We start from the raw sequence: 18,538 nt of genomic DNA, 5'->3' as shown, positions 1-18,538 counted from the left end.
CCACAGCACGTACCAGTGTGTGCCTCAACCACCCTCCTAGGGATGAGAGAACATGAGCAGGTACCTAAGAAGCCTGGCTTGCAGGACAAGGGTAGGTTTAAATCTCATAGTGTATACTGCAGCTCCTGGCACCAGAACAAAGGAATCCATCCCTTTCAAGGTGGTGTGTGTGTGTGTGTGTGTGTGTGTGTGTGTGTGTGTGTGTGTGTGTTCTGTGTCTGTCTCACTGTCTCTCTGCCTTCTGTCTCTGTGCAACTCTAGAAGCACTTTCTGAATAGGCTCGTGCCTACTCATTACTCTTGGGGTGATGCTCAGTTGGGAAAGTGTTTTGCAAGGCTGAAGACCTAATTAGTTCAAGCCTCAAAAGCCACATGAAATAAAACAGAGGCCAGGGGTTGGGGGAAGCACCAGGAGCAGGAATGCTGGCTCAGCAGGCTAAGGTCCTTGCTATTCAACCCTGGTGATCCCCAGAACTCATGCACAGGTGGAAGGAGAGAACCAACTCCCCAGGGTTGTCCTCTGACACGAGTGCCTCAGCTCCAATAATAATAAAGTCACATCAAACGGTGCTACATGCTTATAATTCTAGCAATGGGGAGTCAGAGACAGGCAGGTCTCTGGGGTCACTGACTAGCATGGGCTACTTGGTGGTGGGAGACCAAAACAGGAGAGTGCACCTTTCAGGGTAAGGGTTCTGTTTGCAGTTAAGACAGTTCAAAAGAAGTTCCCATTTGTTCTATGTTAAGCCCATGCAAGTTAAGGATTCTATTTCTTATTAAGATCCTGCTCATTAGCTGGGCGGTGGTGGCGCACGCCTTTAATCCTAGCACTTGGGAGGCAGAGGCAGGCGGATTTCTGAGTTCGAGGCCAGCCTGGTCTACAGAGTGACTTCCAGGACAGCCAAGGCTACACAGAGAAACCCTGTCTTGAAAAACAATACAAAACAAAAACAAAAAAAACAAAAATCTGATGTAAACTGTTTGCGACCACATGGTGTATACGGTTATCCTTGTTCCTTGGAGCTAACAACTATAACACCCAACTCTCCCCTATGAACACCTTATCTCTCCTAGAAAAGGGACTTCAAAAGGCCAGCAGGTGCTGCTTTCACAAATCCCAACTTAGGGTGAAAGAGCCGGCTGGCAAGTCTCAGGTGCACTGCAAAACACAGCTTGCTTTAATTGAACAATCGTGGGTTTGGTCCTTACAGTTCTCAGGTCTGACAGTGGGTACCCAGCCAGTGGGAGTTTCTGTCTCAACAAAAGGGGATGGCTCATGGGAATGACAACCAAAGTTATCTTTAGTCTCCACCTGCATATGCTCACACTTGCTACACACACACACACACACACGAAAATGCATGCACACACACAGAAGCTGTAAGTGTTTTTTTTGGTGATCAAAAGGCCAAGGTGTTAGAATACGCCATGTAGGTGGATGCAGGGGCGGTGCTGTCGCGAGAAGTTTGACCGAGCTTACCCCGTGCTGTCGAGGTCGCTGGGGCGGGTGTTGGAACGTAGGGCAGCACCAGAACACCGTTCCTGGGGTCGGGAAGCACAGTCCGAGGCGCAGGACAGCCGGAGCTGGTTCGTGGGTCCCCGGTCCTGTAACGAGGCCCAGGCCATCTGGTCCTCAGGCTCTCAAGCACCCAGGCACCGCTGGGAGCTGCAGAAGAGGTGAGAAAGCAGTGGAGCGCCCCCGCAGGCTGGATGGGGGCGATGAGGGGGGATCTCCAGCTGGTCCCTTGGGGAGAGTTCTTGGCTTGGTGGTGGCAGTGGGCTTGATGGTCATGGCTGGGAGCACAGAGAACCTTCTACAGATTAGACAGCAGCTCTATGGGTGAAGGCCTCTCCATGGCTCCCCACTGCAGATCCCAATGGAAAGAGGCAGTCCATGGTTTTAAGGCATTTATTGTCATGGAGAAAGTGGATGAGTAAAATTGTACCCCATTTCAGGGTGGGCCTGAGGTTACATACCTTTTGCAAGGAGGAGTGTCTGGGAGGGAAAGCTTATTGGCTACGTCCTCCAAGCCTTTAAGTACCTCGTTAAAATGGAGATCTGTCTTGAGCCTATGTGACCACAGGTCATGTCTTCTACAAGTGGAAGGGCTTGAGGCGTTGTCCTTATGTGACTGATGGCCACAAATCTATGGGGGCCTGCAGCTAGTGACAGGGGCCTGGTGCCTGGGAGTCAGGTGAAGCGCCTACTGTCCCTTCAGGGTCTTTGGAGTTTCTAGCCTTAGTTCAACCAGGAACCAGGCTGCCTTTTGTGGTCCCACAAGGAAGAATATACAATGTGATGGAATGGAAATGTGACATTTGGTGACTGGTGATGATGTGGCCACAGGCGCTGAGTCACTGAAGGCAGGCTGGATGAGCTTTTCATTTCCGCTTATCAAGAGGAACACAAGGTGTGCAAGCACACAGAGGAGCAAGCCCTGTATGCTGACATCTCCTTCAACTGCTGGCACTTTCAATTGAGTCCCTACATCCATCTGCCCATCCATCCTGCCCATTTGTCTCACCCATCAGACCCAAAGGCTAGCTGTGGGGCCTATTAGCATGCCAAAGTGCATGCTGGCCTCCAGGGTAAGTATCATAAGCACTTGTTATAAATACACTACGCTTCTCCAGCTCGTGCGCTAGTCTTCCGCCAGCTTCTCTTTCCCATACAAGCCTGTCATTTCTGCCTTGATAACTCCTTTGTCTTCCTCTCTGGGCCCCAGGCTGTACTCTCACTCATGCTTACAAACTTTCTCTCAGCCACACCTTGGAGGGGTCGTGTCCTCTGTGCATACATCACCTGCTCTCTGAAGAAGGCCCTGGCTGGCAGTGCCCTCTGCCTCGAGCTGGTGTGGAAACTGAGCTGAGCTCATGGAGTCACTGGGAAGTGCTCACAGATTAGGTTGTGCTTCACCTCACACTGTTTGAAAGCAGATTAAACTTGGACATCTGACAGACAGCTGTGGAGATCCAATATTCTCCCTAGGCCATTTCCTGGTTCTCAAATTCCAGCCCGAGGCTGCTCTAGCCTGGGCAGAGGAGCACACGTTTCAGGGAAAACTGATTTAAAACACTGTCAAGGTCCATGCTTGGTCTCAGCTGCTTTTTGCTCCCTTTAAACTCAGACATCTGCCTTCTTCACGGATGAGACATGTGAGGACCTGCTCACATATAAGGGACACAAGAAGATGCCGTGTATTAGGACACGAAATGTGTCCCTCTTGGGGCTGGATAGTTGGCTCAGCAGTTAAGAGCACATGTTGCTCTTGCAGTGGACCCAGGTTTGGGTTTCAGCAGCCATAAGATGGCTCACAACAGTCTGTAACTCCAATTCCAGGGGATCCAACGCCCTCTTCTGACCACTGAGAGTACCAGGCATGTATGTGTTGCACATACATACAGGCAAACACATAAAATAATTTTAAAATGTGTGTCACATTTATAGTTTTTTTTTTAATTTTTTTTTTTATTTATTTATTATATGTAAGTACACTGTAGCTGTCTTCAGACACCCCACAAGAGGGCATCAGATATCATTGCAGATGGTTGTGAGCCACCATGTGGTTGCTGGGATTTGAACTCATGACCTCTGGAAGAGCAGTCAGTGCTCTTAACCACTGAGCCATCTCACCAGCCCACATTTATAGTTTTAAGACATAAAAATCTAGTAATACTTCATTCTGTCCCAGACAGAACTAGGCACTGGAAACAGCCAGGTCAAGAGAGGTGAGCAGAAACTCAAATTAATTCAGAATTCAGAAACAAAACGACTATACAAGTTGGGGCAAAACTGGTTTTTCCAAAGAAAAAGGGAAATCAGAGAGGGGAGAATTATTTTTTGTCTCTATTCACTACCTACTGTTTTGATGATAAAATTCTTTGAAGCCAATCAGGAGGGCTATCCTCTAGCAGCCTGCCTTTCCACAGCTTTCTAGAGTGAGCAAGCCTTGAACTCCCTCTGAGATTGGAATGTGTGTATGTGACTCTGTGTGTGTGTGTGTGTGTGTGTGTGTGTGAGAGAGAGAGAGAGAGAGAGAGAGAGAGAGAGAGAGAGGGAGAGAGAGAGGGGGGAGAGAGAGAGACAGAGAGAGAGAGAGACAGAGAGAGTATGTATGTGTAGTATGTGGTCATATGTGTGTGTGACATTAAGAGAAAGTTACAAAGGTTAGAAGGATTAGGAGAAGAGCCATTGAGAGATTTTTAGTAGAGGTTGCAGAGAAAGTGTTCCGTGACACAACAACTAAATAAAAAAAAAAAAGATTAAAACAGGAAAGATAGTAAACAGGGACCTGGCCAAGATCCCAGACCCGAAAGAGAAAATGCAGCAGCTCCGAACATCGCAGAAGGGAAGGAGCCCGGAGAAGGCCATTGGCTAGCCCCTGGAGAAGGTCGCCGACCAGCCCTAGGTAAAAATCAATGTTCCTATTGTAAAGAAGAAGGGCATTTGGGCCAAAGAATGCCCACGGGAAAAGCCCACAAACAAGACCATGATCACCAAGGAAGAAGACAACTGAGAAAGTCAGGATTCGGAACCCCTCCCCAAACCCAGGGTAACCCTTAGAGTAGGGGGAAAGCCCTTAGACTTCCTGGTAGATACAGGAGTTCAACATTCAGTGCTTGTGAAGGCTGAAGGACCATTGTCTAGTAAAAAAAATCCTGGGTCCAAGGGGCCACTGACGCCAAACAATATCCATGGACTTCTGGAAGGACAGTGGATTTGGGAATAGGAAGGGTAACCCATTCATTCATTGTCATTCCTGAATGTCCCTACCCCTTACTGGGGAGAGACTTGCTAGCCAAGATGAGAGTTCAGATTCATTTTAATCCTGGGGAAATCCAGCTTACAGATCAGAACGGTAACCCGATCCAAGTGCTAACGCTTGATTTAGCCTCTGAGACTAAATATAGACTATACGAGCCACGAGCAACCCCTGAACAGGATCTGGAGGTTTGGCTGGCAAAATTTCCCCAGGTGTGGGCAGAAACAGCAGGTATGGGGTTGGCAAAACATCGACCCCCCCCTCCCCACCCCTGTGTTTGTGGAACTCAAACCAGGTACAGACCCTGTAAGAGTCTGCCAATACCCCATGTCATAGGAGGCACAGAAGGGGATTACTCCACAGATCTGGAAATTACTGGCCTTGGGAGTTCTCAGGTCATGCCAGTCAGCCTGGAACACTCCATTGTTGCCCATGAAAAAAAAAAACAAAGTCAAATGACTACTGTCCTGTTCAGGACCTGTGGAAAGTTAACCACAGAGTGATAGACATACACACTACAGTGCCTAATCCTTACACTCTATTAAGCTCTCTGCCCCCAGACCAGAGATGATATTCTGTCCTAGACCTGAAAGATGCTTTCTTCAGCTTGCCTCTGGCCCCCAAAAGCCAAAAGTACTTTGCCTTCGAATGGCATGATCCTGAGAGAGGAATTAATGGGCAACTCACGTGGACCCGTCTACCTCAAGGCTACAAAAATTCACCCACTATCTTTGATGAAGCTCTACATGAAGACTTGGTGGGTACATAGTTAATAACCCAGACATAACCCTGGTACAGTAAGTTGATGACCTTCTTATTGCAGCAGAAACAAAAGAGGGGTGTCAGAAACGGACCCAGAATCTCTTACAGGCTCTGGGAGACATGGGGAATCGGGCATCTACCAGGAAAGCACAACTTTGTAAGACTGAGGTCACCTAGCTTGGCTGTATCCTGAAGGAAGGCCAACGGTGGCTGTCCATGGCAAGAAAAGAGATGGTTTTCAGCATTCCCCACCTCCCCCCAGAGATCACAACAGGTAAGAGAATTTCTAGGGTCTGCAGGCTTTTGCAGACGATGGATTCCAGGCTTTGCTGAAATAGCCAAACCTTTATATGAAGCCACCAGAGAAACCAAGGACTTTGTTTGGACCCAAGACCATCAGAGGGCTTTTGAGAAAATAAAACAGGCCCTGCTGTCAGCTCCTGCTTTGGGGTTGCCTGATATCACCAAGCCATTTCACTTATATGTAGATGAACGGAAGGGGATAGCCAAAGGGGTCCTGACTCAAACTTTGGGGCCATGAAAATGGCCTGTGTATTACCTATCAAAGAAATTGGACCCAGTGGCAGCAGGATGGCCACCTTGTTTATGCATTATTGCAGCCCCAGCATTACTGGTCAAAGATGCTGACAAACTGACTTTAGGACAAAATTCAGCTGTGACTACACCCCCCCCCCCCCATGCAATTGAGGGAGTACTCAAACAGCCGCCTGACCGATGGCTCAGTAATGCCCGCATGACACATTACCAGACTTTACTAATTAACCCTGGCCGAGTTACTTTCCAGCCGCCTACTTCTTCTACCTGACCCTGATCTGGATCACCCACTTCACTGATGCAGTGAAATTCTGGCCCAAGTACACAGCATTCGACCTGATTTAAAGGACTCCCCTTTGCCAGGAGCAGAGTGGACTTGGTTCACGGATGGAAGCAGTTTCATTTGAGAGGGTCAGAGGAGAGGAACAGCGGTAACCACGGAAACAGAGGTAATTTGGGCTCAGTCTCTTCCCCCAGGCACCTCAGCTCAAAGGGCTGAACTGATAGCACTGTCCAAGGCCCTTACCATGGGAAAAGGGCTGGCTTTCAACATCTACACGGACAGCCAGTATGCATTTGCCACTGCTCATGTGCACAGAGCCATATACCAAGAGAGAGGACTCCTGACTTCGGAAGGAAAAGCTATCAAAAATAAAGAAGAGATCCTACAATTACTTGAAGCCCTCTGGCTACCAAAGAGAGTGGCAATCATACACTGTCCAGGCCATCAGAAGGGGGCAACTGCGGTGGCTGGAGGCAACAACCTAGCTGATAAAGCTGCCAGAGAGGTGGCATTAGAGGAAACAGAGGTTCTGTGTTGGCTGCGACCCTACCAGAACCACACAATCCCAACCTGCCAGAACATCCAGCCTATACAGAAGAAGAGATTAAATGGGCCAAAAATCAGCCCATGAGCCAGTATTCAGACGGTTGGTGGCAAACAGCTGAAGGTAAACTAATATTACCCACTTCAGTGGCAAGGTCTATCCTCAGGAAAATCCACAGAGTCACTCACATGGGAGTGAGACAAACGACTGACACAGTGAGACAATCAAAGGTGACTTTCACAGACATGTAGGATGTCATCCAGGGCATAGTGTCAAGCTGCAAATCTTGCCAATTAACCAACGCCCACAACACAGCTAAACATCTAGGCTCTCGGCTTCGAGGTAAGAGATGGGGGGGGGGGGGGCTACTGCAAAGTTGATTTTACAGAGATCAAAGCCAGGGAAATACAAGTATCTTCTAGTGTTTGAGGACACCTTCTCTGGATGGACGGAAGCATTCCCAACAAAACTGAAACTGCAAAGATAGTGGCTAAGAAGTTACTGGAGGAGATCCTGCCCAGGTATGGATTCCCTCATATGATAGGATCTGACAATGGACCAGCATTTGTGTCCAAGGTAAGCCAAGATGTAGTGAGATTTATTGGGACAGATTGGAAATTACATTGTGCATATAGACCCCAAAATTCAGGACAGGTAGAGAGAATGAACTGAACTTTAAAGGAGACCTTGACCAAATTAGCCTTGGAAACCGGTGGAAACTGGATTGCTCTCCTTCCCTTTGCCTTGTACCGGGTAAGGAGCTCTCCTTACCAGATGGGGTTAACACCTTTTTATATCATGTATGGTACTCCCTCTCCCATCATACCTTGCCTCCAGTCAGCAGCTATTGCAGGACTAGATGATGATGAGTTAATAACTAAAGTCAGAGCAACACAGTGGGTTCATGAGTAGGTTTTGCCTAAACTCTGTGCCCTCTATGAAACAGGCCCGGTCCCAAAACCGGTTCCAACCTGGAGACTAGGTCTACATAAAGAGGTTTCGCAGTGAAGTGCTGGAACCCAGGTGGAAGGGACCTTACCAGGTGGAAGGGACCTTACGTCTTGCTGACCACGCCAACTGCTGCCAACTGCTGTTAAAGTGGACGGGATTGCTGCTTGGATAAGCTGCACTCACGTGAAACCAGCAAGTCCCCTCTCCCCAGAGGAAGGCTGTGGAGAGTTCAAAGGAACACCAATTCCTTCAAGTTAAAATTAACTCGGTCTTATTCTTGCTGTTTCTGCTAACTGTGTGCATTGCTGATTCCAGCCCAAATCTCCATTCGGAGGCCAGAAACTCACACCAGCCCTTTGACCTGACTTGGACAATTGAAAATCCTGAAACTGGTTATTGGGATCAGCTAGCTCACACACACACACACACACACACACACACACACAAACCCTCAGGACCCCCTGGTTTCCAAACTTGATATTCGATGTGTGCTGGCTAGGAGATAATTCGTGCCCTGATACCCAGAAAACTTTGAGACATTCGTATTCTCAGTGTAGGTAGAGAACATTTTATATATCTCCTGAGGAGAGAAAGACTGTTAACTGCGGGGTGGGGGGTGGGGGTGGGGAGGAAGGGAGCAGAACAGTTTTACTGTGCCTCCTGGGGGTGTGAACCATCAATTACGGGGATTAAGGAAGGAGCTGAGTGAAATCCCCAGCAGCCTAGCAGGCTGGCCTCAGCGCAGCCGCAGCACTTCCCCCTCCCCCCTCAGCCCCGCACACATAGAAATCCCCTTTCCCACCACCTGACCCCTCCTGAAAAGACCAGCGCCAGAGGCCACAAATCCTTATTCTAATAGCACGCACATCCTGGGAACCGATGATATCAGTTTGAGAACAGATAAACAAAAACAGCCCAGCAGCCTCCATGCCGCCTGAAGCTGGCACCCTCTCTGATGGATGGCCAAACACTCCCCAACTCGGGTGGCTTATGGCCTTGGGAAAAAGCAAAAATCATACATCCTTAGAGAGAAATCGTACCAATTAAGAGTTCCCAGGCAAGCCGGGCAGTGGTGGCGCACCCCTTTAATCCCAGCACTTGGGAGGCAGAGGCAGGCAGATTTCTGAGTTCGAGGCCAGCCTGGTCCACAGAGTGAGTTCCAGGACAGCCAGGGCTTCACAGAGAAACCCTGTGTCGAAAAACCAAAAAAAAAAAAAAAAAGAGTTCCCAGGCAGCTGCAACCGGCTTGCAAAAACATAAAAGCTTCTCTTATCCGCCGCTTCCCTCCCCCTGTGTAACCTGCTTGTATATATTCCCTACACTCCCTGACACCCACAACTTCACTTATTGTGATTTTTGGTCCAAACCTGGGTTTGAAATAAAAGGCTCTTCTGTATCTCTACAGAGGATATGACAATTCTTTGGGATCTGGACATAACAAAAACACTTGGCCTGTTATCTTATGTACGCTGTCAGCATTCCAGGATGTTGTCTGTCCTTCAGCAAGTGGGGCTTGCAGATTAGAGGCATTTTTGTCTTATAAATCTCTCTCTCTCTTCTTTTTAATTAATGTGTATGATTTTTCTTTTTTCTTTTCTTTCTTTCTTTTCTTTTTTTTTTTTTCATTTTTTTTCAAAACAGGGTTTCTCTGTGTAGCCCTGGCTGTCCTGGAACTCACTCTGTAGACCAGGCTGGCCTCAAACTCAGAAATCCACCTGTCTCTGCCTCCCAAGTGCTGGGATTAAAGGCATGCGTCACCACCGCCCGTCGTCTTATAAATCTCTTAAGCAGAGTAATTTAAACTGAAAGCATAACTTGAGCCATTACATTATCATGTCTGTGTTTTTATGAGTTCAGGGTGTTGAATTCAGGTCTTTGTTCTTACAAGGAAAGCACTTTACCAACTGGGCATCTCCCCAGCCCCAGACTGGAATTCATTTTTAAAAAAGATTTTATTTACTTTGATTTTTATGTATATGAATGCCTTGCCTGCACTTACATATGTGAAATGTTATGGAGTTCAAGACCCTGGCGGGTGAGGTGGGATGACCAGACTCAATCCAAATTATAGTTGGATGAATTTACTTAAACTGCTTTAACTGCAGCAGCTGTAAAGCCAAACTGAAGGTGTGCTGCCCAGAGTGGGTTTTAGGAAGTTTTTTTTTTTAAAGGCTAAAACTGTGAAAAGCACCTTGAATTTTTGATAAGCAAAGAACTGGTCTATTTTGTCCAGATTAGGTGGTCGGAGTGACCCGAAGTAATCCTTGAATGTCTGTGTAAGTAAGTTACAGAGATCGTAAAGCAGCCAGTCATATCCTTAACGTGACCATGCAAATGGTCATGGCCGCACATTTCTGGGTGGAGCCATCTGTCAGGATTGTTGAGAACTTGTCTTCTAGGAATCCGAATCTGGGACAAACAGTTATTAGGTATTAAGATGGGCCCCTATCACAAAATGAAGTCCCGTTTGCCATCACAGACCACAAACGAGTAACTGGTACCTGCGATTTCCTCTTTGCATTTGGGATCCTTTGTGTTTTACGTTCCTGTTTGTTTGTTTTTGGAGACACCATCTCATGCATCCTAGGCTAGGTTCCTCCTGCAGAGTTAAGAGCGGAAGGACGAATGAATTCTTTCATGGCCGAGGACGGACGAGTCCATGCGTGGCCATGCCCTACTTGCCCTCCTCCTTATTTAGTCCAGAGCCCCGCCCACAAAATAGTGGCATCCACACTCAGGATGGGTCTTCTCAACTCAGTCACTTTGATGTAAATTTATTATAATCTCAAGAATTTAAAAAAAAAAAGTAAAAGAAAAGGAAACACAGAGTCAAGAAACAGAGTCGAGGGGGGCAAAAAGGTTTATTTTATGTGTATGAATGTTTTGTTTCGAGTCTGTCTGGGCACCATGTGCATGTTTGGTACCCTTGAAGGTAAGAAAAGAATGTCAGATCCCCTGGAATTGAATTAGGGCCAGTTGTGAGCAGCCTGGTAGGTGCTGGGAATCAGACCCTGGTTCTTTTGTTAGAACAAGTGTTCTTAACTACTCAGCCCTATCCTCAGCCCCATAAGTAAAATCTCAAAAAAACAAAACAAACAGACAAACACATAGTGATGCACTCCCTTAATCCCAAGATTTGAGAAGTAGAGGCAGGAGATCTCTGTAATTTTCAGGCTAGCCTGGTCTACTTTGGGAGTTCCAGGCCTGCCAAGATTACACAGAGACACTCTGTCTTAAAAACAAAACAAAAACAAAAAACAAACAAAACAAAATTAATCGAACAAAAAATACTAAACAACAAACCCTTAAAAGCTAAGCTTTCTGCTTGTGAGTTGATTCCATATTTATTAAGAGAAACATACACCTTAGGTTTTGAAAGGAGCGCTATAAATTGGTGTGTAAATATACAACAGGAAAGCCGGGCAGTGGTGGCACATGCCTTTAATCGCAGCACTTGGGAGGCAGAGGCAGGCGGATTTCTGAGTTCGAGGCCAGCCTGGTCTACAGAGTGAGTTCCAGGACAGCCAGGGCTACACAGAGAAACTCTGTCTCGAAAAACCAAAAAACAAACAAACAAACAAACAAAAATAGGAAATATACAGGGCCTCCAGAGCAACACAGGAGGGACGCAGTTAATGAGTTCAGCCCAAGCACAGAAGGGCACTTCATCCCCTGTTCCCATTCTAATGAGGCCTGTGGAATAACGGCATGGGTCTATATATACACAGGAGGGAGAGGTTGAGAGTCAGTCAGGAGTCAGCCCTAGTCCAATGTGGTCCAGATACCCATCATGACAGAGAGGGGCTGGAAGAGAACACTGGAATCACAAAGTCGCACAGTCGACAAGGTTCGGTGCTGACAACTGCTTTGCCAGAGGGGTTCTCAGAGCTGACTGGAGAGTTTACTCAATTCCCTGACAGCAGTTCCCAGGGGTGCTGTAGACAGACAACCTGGTCCTTCCTTATCAAGACTTGTAGACCAGAGACAAAGAGAGAATCAATCATATAGATCGTGCTCTGGGCTTAGAAGCAAGACCAAGAGCCAGGCGAGGGCTTCCTCGTGGTCAGGGAAGGGCTGTGCAGAGGAGGCCAGGTGGAGAAGGAAGCAGCCCAGGGTGGAAGCGAGGTGAAGCATAAGGAATCAGGCCTGGCAGGAGCATGCTTCCTGCTTTGGAGATTAACAAGAAGCCAGGTGACTGACCCAGACAGGATATGGGAGGGGTCTTGTAATTAAAATCTCCTCCTGACCCAGAAAACCTCTCCACAGGGGAGGAAGAGAAAGAACACCCATTTGCTGAGTGAACTTGCATGTGTACTCTGAGAGAAGGCAAAGAGGGAGGGAAGTCTTGCTCTTCTAGAGAAGGCAGAGATCTCGAAGTGGGCGGCGGCCAGGCCCTTTCCCGACCAGGATGGCCTCGAGAAGGATGTGGTGGTATGGTGGCTCGTGTCTAGAATCCTAGCAGTCTGGAGTCAGTGATGGTTTCTGTAAAACTTGCATCTGACCAGGTCTTGACCCATTTTCTGAAATTTGCTATGTTCCACACCCTATACCTCGACCTCCACCTTGATAATATGTTCTGCCAAGTAATTTTGAAATGATCTACCAAGTTCCTACATAACCAGAAAACTTTGGAAACCCTCTAGCTTTGCAAAATTTGGGCCTGTATAAGTCCCAGCTTTTCCTATGTTTAATGTATTTCCTCAAACCCTGCTTTAGGGAGAGATCCCCATCTGACAGAAAATAAAGCTTGCTTAATTTGACCAAAGAATTTGAGTAATGGTCTGTGGTGGTTTGAATATGCTTAACCCAGGGAGTGGCACTATTAGTAGGTGTGACCTTGTTGGAGGAGGTGTGTCACTGTCGGGGTGGCCTTTGAGACCCTCCTCCTAGCTGCCTGGAAGATAGTAGTCTTCTGTTTGCCTTTGAAACAAGATATAGAACTCTCAGCTCATTCTCCAGTGACATGCCTGCCTGGACACTGTCATGCTTCCTGCCTTGATGATAATGGACTGAGCCTCTGAACCTGTAAGCCAGCAGCAATTTAATGCTGTCCTTTATATGAACTGCCTTGGTCACGGTGTCTCTTCACAGCCATGGAAACCCTAACTAAGACATGGTCTTTACTCTGCTTAATGGAATTGACAAGAAACAGGAGGATTGTCAAAAGTTCAAGATCAGGGGTCTGGAGAAGGAGCTCAGCCACTAGGAACACCTGTTGCTCTCAGACAGGGCCTGGGTTCGGTTCCCCAAGCCTACAGTTATCTGCATCTCTGTTACCAAGAGATCTGATGCTGTCTTCTCAACTGTGGCACGGGGCATAGGCGTGCACTGTACATAGACATACAGATTGGGGAGGGCGGGGACCTCATACACAAGATATAAACTTCTGTGTTAGCCAGGGTTCTATAGAGTCACAGAACTTATGGGTAGTCTCTATATAGTAAGGGAATTTGTTGATGACTCACAGTCTGTAGTCAACTCCCCAACAATGGTCAGCAGCAGCTGTGACTGGAAGTCTGAGCATCTAGCAGTTGCTCAGCCCCACAAGGCAGGCAGGCAAAGAAGAAAAGGGGTCTTCCTTCTTCCCATGTCCTTATGTAGGTCTCCAGCAGAAGGTGTGGCCCAGATTAAAGGTGTGTACCAACACGCCTGGATCTGGATTAAAGGTGTATACTAACTTGTCTGGGCCGAAGATTTTCATAGCTACTGTGCCTCAAGATCAGGGTCCCAGGCGAGCCTTCCAATTCTGGATTGTAGCTCATTCCAGATGTAGTCGAGTTGACAACCAGGAGTAGCCACCACGAAGTCTAAATAAAAAAAATTGTTGCCGGGCAGTGGTGGCGCACACCTTTAATCCCAGCACTTGGGAGGCAGAGGCAGGCAGATTTCTGAGTTCGAGGCCAGCCTGGTCTACAGAGTGAGTTCCAGGACAGCCAGGGCTACACAGAGAAACCCTGTCTCGAAAAACAACAGAAAAAAAAAATATTAAGGACGCTGAAAAATACAGAATAGCAAAACCAAGAAGTGTGGGTGTCTCCTGTGCTCTGGCCATCTATGGGGCAAGACACACTCTCACAGAAGAGATGACAGCCATGTAGCACCTCAGCAGGATCCCCCTGTGAAATCCTACAGTGCCTTGCATGTGTTCGGTCTTCTCTCCCAGAATGCCTTGTGAGGTATAGAGGACCAAGATTCAATGTCTTTCTGGGTGGTGCTGGCCCTTTGGGAATCTCTCCCTACTCCTGGGAAGTAACACTACTGATTTAATTTATATTAAAATAAAGCAGTACTTACTTTTTAATTTAATTTAATTTAATTTAATTTAATTTAATTTAATTCTTTGAGGCAGGGTTTCTTGGTGTATCTCTGGCAGATCTGGAACTCACTCCGTAGACCAGGCTGGCCTGAACACACAGAGATCTCTTGGGTTTGCCAGCCAGCCCAGGCTTCTTAGCAAACTTGGTCTCAGTGAGGGACTTTGTCTTAAAAAACAAGCCTGAGGTTAACCTTAGGCTTCTATACAGGGGACTATGTACCGTACTGGAGTGCACAGATTCACAAATACTAACATATGCAACATATACTCAGATACACACCAGACACACACAGACACACTCACACACACACTCACAGGATCTCACTAGAACACAGAGAGGAGACTAAGGAAAGGGGTAGCCACAACCCAGCGAGAGCCTCCTTTCTCCTCTGGTGCTCCTCTGGCGCTGCACCCCTTTGTGACTGAGCAGGAGAGTACTGACTGAGCAGGAGAGTACTGACTGAGCAGGAGAGTACTGCAGGGCAAAGGCAAAGCGGAGAAGCTGCCTGACATGGTTTCCGTGACGTCAGTTCAGTGAGTGGCTAACATGTTAGCTGTGGAGACTCACTGATGCCCAGCCTCTCCCCCTCCCTCCCCAGTGCTGGGACCAAAGGCATGAGACACCACTGCCCAGTGCAGAGGGACTATTTTTATCCAAATCAGAACAGCAAGAAAAGGTGTTGTCACTGGGTGGTGGTGGTGCACGTCTTTAATCTCAGCACTTGGGAGGCAGAGGCAGGCAGATTTCTGAGTTCGAGGCCAGCTTGGTCTACAGAGTGAGTTCCAGGACAGCTCAGGCTATACAGAGAAACCCTGTCTTGAAAAAACAAAATTAAAAAAAAAAAAGAAAAAGTGTTGTCCCAGTCCCCAGAGAGTTTGTGACCTGAGAGATGGTACAATGGTAGGAATCTAAGACACCCAAGTTTGCATATCTCTGAGGATGTTGGTTGTATTAAAAAAAAATTCATAAAAATAAGATGAAGGGAGAGAGAGAGAGAGAGAGAGAGAGAGAGAGCAGCTGTTCCCACAATTCACTGACCCTCTGAGCCTCCTCATCCATGCTGGAAGCATGTATCTAAGAATAGTAACTTCCAGAACTGAGCAGGCTCGCTGGGCTGCCTGGACAGAAAGAAGCCTTTGTCCCTCTGAATATTTATTGCATAATTATAATCCGAGGTGTTTGGCCCAGTCCCCTCCTGCTTATACACTTAATACTTCCTGGACAGCCGGGCAGTGGTGGCGCACGCCTTTAATCCCAGCACTTGGGAGGCAGAGGCAGGAGGATTTCTGAGTTCGAGGCCAGCCTGGTCTACAGAGTGAGTTCCAGGACAGCCCGGGCTACACAGAGAAACCCTGTCTCGAAAAACCAAAAAAAAAAAAAAAAAAAAAAAATACTTCCTGGACATCTGTCGATGCCGTAACTCTCTGCTCGTGTTATGAGTGTTGACAGTAAATCAGAATATTAGATAAGAATGGCAATACCTAAAGCAAAAGACACCCTGTCATTTGAAGGCATCGCTCTGGGTTGAAGATATGGCTTGGTCAGTCAAGTGCCTGCTACATAGAGTGTCTGTGATTACAGAGCTGAGGAGTTGAGGCAGGGGGATCCCTGGGCTTGCTAGCCAGCCAGCCTGGCCATACAGACAAGCTCCCAGTTAGTGAGAGACCCTGTCTCAAAAAAGTACATTGTTAATGAAGGCTAAAGAGATGGCTCAGTGATTAGGAGTGGTTTCTGTTCTTCCACAAGACCTGAGTTTGGTTCTGGGCAACTCACAACCATCTGTTTACTCTGCCTCCAGGGGGTCTGATGTCTTCTTCTGGCCTCTGAGGGTACACATACACACGCACACTCACACGCACATGCATATACACATGTACACACATGCACATACATACATGACACATATACATAAAAACATAGGTAGGAAAGATAAGTTTTTTAAAATAAAGGACAAATGGCAAAGTTATGTTGAGTGATCTGTGTCCAGAGATGTTCAAGTGGAAGATGCCCACAAGCTCCCTGGGTTCACCTCTGTGTTCATGTCATTAAAAACTGAGCCACAAAGAGCATCCAGGCCTGGGGCTTCCATGGGTACCATCCATCTGTGGCCACCATCCATCTCACTGTCTCCTCTCAGCCAGCAGCATGGCTGCCAGGGGACAGGTCTCACCTCTGAACACCATTCCAGCATTTCCAATGCTAAGAGGCAGGAAAGCAAGCCATTTGGAGAAATAGCTCGGGGGAATCTAAAACAAGAGACACACAGCTGACCACAGGGCACCGTGTCACATCAGAGAGCAAGGAGGCTTTCAAAGACCACACAAGTCTCTCCTCAGCCACTGGTACTCTTTAGGAGTATCATGGTTTCCAAGGCAGAGATACTCAGTCATTCACTGAGAGTAAAGAGACAAGCGAACTTGGTGTTTCATCCTGGATAGGACCCTAAAACAGACTGCTTTTAAAATAAAGGACAAATACTAAAGGATTGTCATAGATTAAATGGTAAAATTACACAATTTTCCATTTTCTAATGAAATTCAGCCCCGCCCCCTTTAACAGGGGAGAGAATGAGCATAGTCCCGCACTCCCACAAACTATGCGGTTTCCTGGCCCCAAGGAAACTGCAGGAGTCAGCACATCCAGAGAGAAATGGCTAAGCCTCACCCTGGGAAAACCCCCTCTGTGACTATGCTGTCACCTCTGCCAGGTGACAAGTATTCTAAAAGAGGTGCTTTGTTTTGTTTTGTTTCGGTTTTTCGAGACAGGGTTTCTCTGTGTAGCCCTGGCTGTCCTGGAACTCACTCTGTAGACCAGGATGGCCTCAAACTCAGAAATCTTCCTGCCTCTGCCTCTAAAAAAAGTTTTGACTGAGTATGTCAGAGTATTTGTTCTGTTCCGGGCACACACATATCCCAAACTACCCATTGGTAAAGTTCTATGCTTTTGCCTTCAATTTCCTTTGTGTTGCTGTAACAAAGTATCCCAGACCAGGTAGTTTACAAACAAGGGAAGTTGATTTGCAATTTCAGCTTGGAGTGGCCACATCTAGTGCAGACCACCGTCTGTTTAAAGAAAGAAAAAAAAAAGGCCAAAAGCTTACATGCATGAGAGGGAGAAAGAAGGGGCCTGTCAGGAATCAGCTCTGGTGAGAGCAAACCAGCTAAGACAATGGTGTTAACCATTCACGGAGGCGAAGCCCTTTGACCTGAGCATCTCTCAGTGGTTCCACCTCTGTGCACTGTGGCATTTACATTGTGTCCTTCTATCTTCTCTCCCTTCCATTCCTCTCCTCCTCCTCTCCCCACCTTCTTCTCCCCCCTCCCTTCCTCTCTTTTGCTGACTGTAGCCCACTTGGGATGTGGTGAAGGGCACCCTACCTCCTGACCCTCCTCCTACCTCTCAAGTTCTGAGATCAAGGTGTCCGCCACCTCAGCCAGTAGTACTGAAGTCAAACCCAGGTCCTTGTGTGTGCTAGGCAAACACTCTACCAACAATCTGTTAACAGACAGCCTGGCACTGTCAGATATTTTTAAATTGTGTGTGTGTGTGTTTGTGTGACAGACAGAGACAGAGAGAGAGTGTGTGTAAATTAATATGATACAGTATAGAACACTGAGGGGCCTGGAAGGAGGGTACATGGGAATCCTGGATACTGTTTTGTAGCTTTTCTATAAGTTTAACATTATTTCCAATTTTTAAAAAATTATCAAAGGAGACTACATAACTGATAAAGGAAAATTATTTACAGAATTCGGTTAAGATCTGGGCATGGAGGTACAGGAAGATGCAGAGGCCAACAGTTCTCTGTGAGTTTGAGGATGACCTGGTCTACATAGTGAATTCCAGGGTGGCCAGAGCTACACAGAGAGTTTGTTTCAAAACAAACAAATGGAAAGAATTCTGGCTAAAAGCGCACCTGGGTGAATACAGTCTTTCATTCTAAGTGTGAAAAATGTATAACGAACAGAAGAGGGAGAAAAATAACGTCATCAGCCAGATCTTGTTTCTTGGGACTGGAGAGATGGTTCAGCAGTTAAGAGAACTGACTTCTCCGACTGGGGACTGAGGTCTATTCCCAGCACCCCCAGGGTAACTCAGGTAGCCAGTAACTTCAGCTTCTGCAAATCTGACACTGTCCTCTGGTCTGGACTCTGGGTTTAGCACAGACTACACACTGATCGGACTCTGGATTCACCAAGCCCAGAAGGTCGAAACCCAGTCTAATGGTTTTGCATTATGTCGCCTGGCTCAGTGTGCCTGCAGACAGTATCAATCAACGTCTGAAGGTGAGATTTGCGCTCGAGTATTCAAAGTTGAATCCTCCGTGCCCATCCCGCTTCTCTCATCACTTCTTTTCTTTCTAG

At 47.2% G+C, this 18,538-nt stretch overlaps 1 non-coding gene across 1 annotated transcript; it reads right to left on the bottom strand.

The window, feature by feature from the left end:
* Window positions 1-16,732: 16,732 nt before the first annotated feature.
* Window positions 16,733-16,892, bottom strand: LOC114608861. The gene has a single exon (XR_003709428.1). It is a non-coding gene; the product is annotated as a U1 spliceosomal RNA (small nuclear RNA).
* Window positions 16,893-18,538: the final 1,646 nt, after the last annotated feature.

Source organism: Grammomys surdaster, unplaced genomic scaffold (assembly GCF_004785775.1).
Source record: "Grammomys surdaster isolate TR1022 unplaced genomic scaffold, NIH_TR_1.0 125940, whole genome shotgun sequence".
NCBI lineage: Eukaryota > Metazoa > Chordata > Mammalia > Rodentia > Muridae > Grammomys > Grammomys surdaster.
Note: the sequence above shows the minus strand (reverse complement) of the source record. Positions and strands in the feature narration are given on the sequence as shown.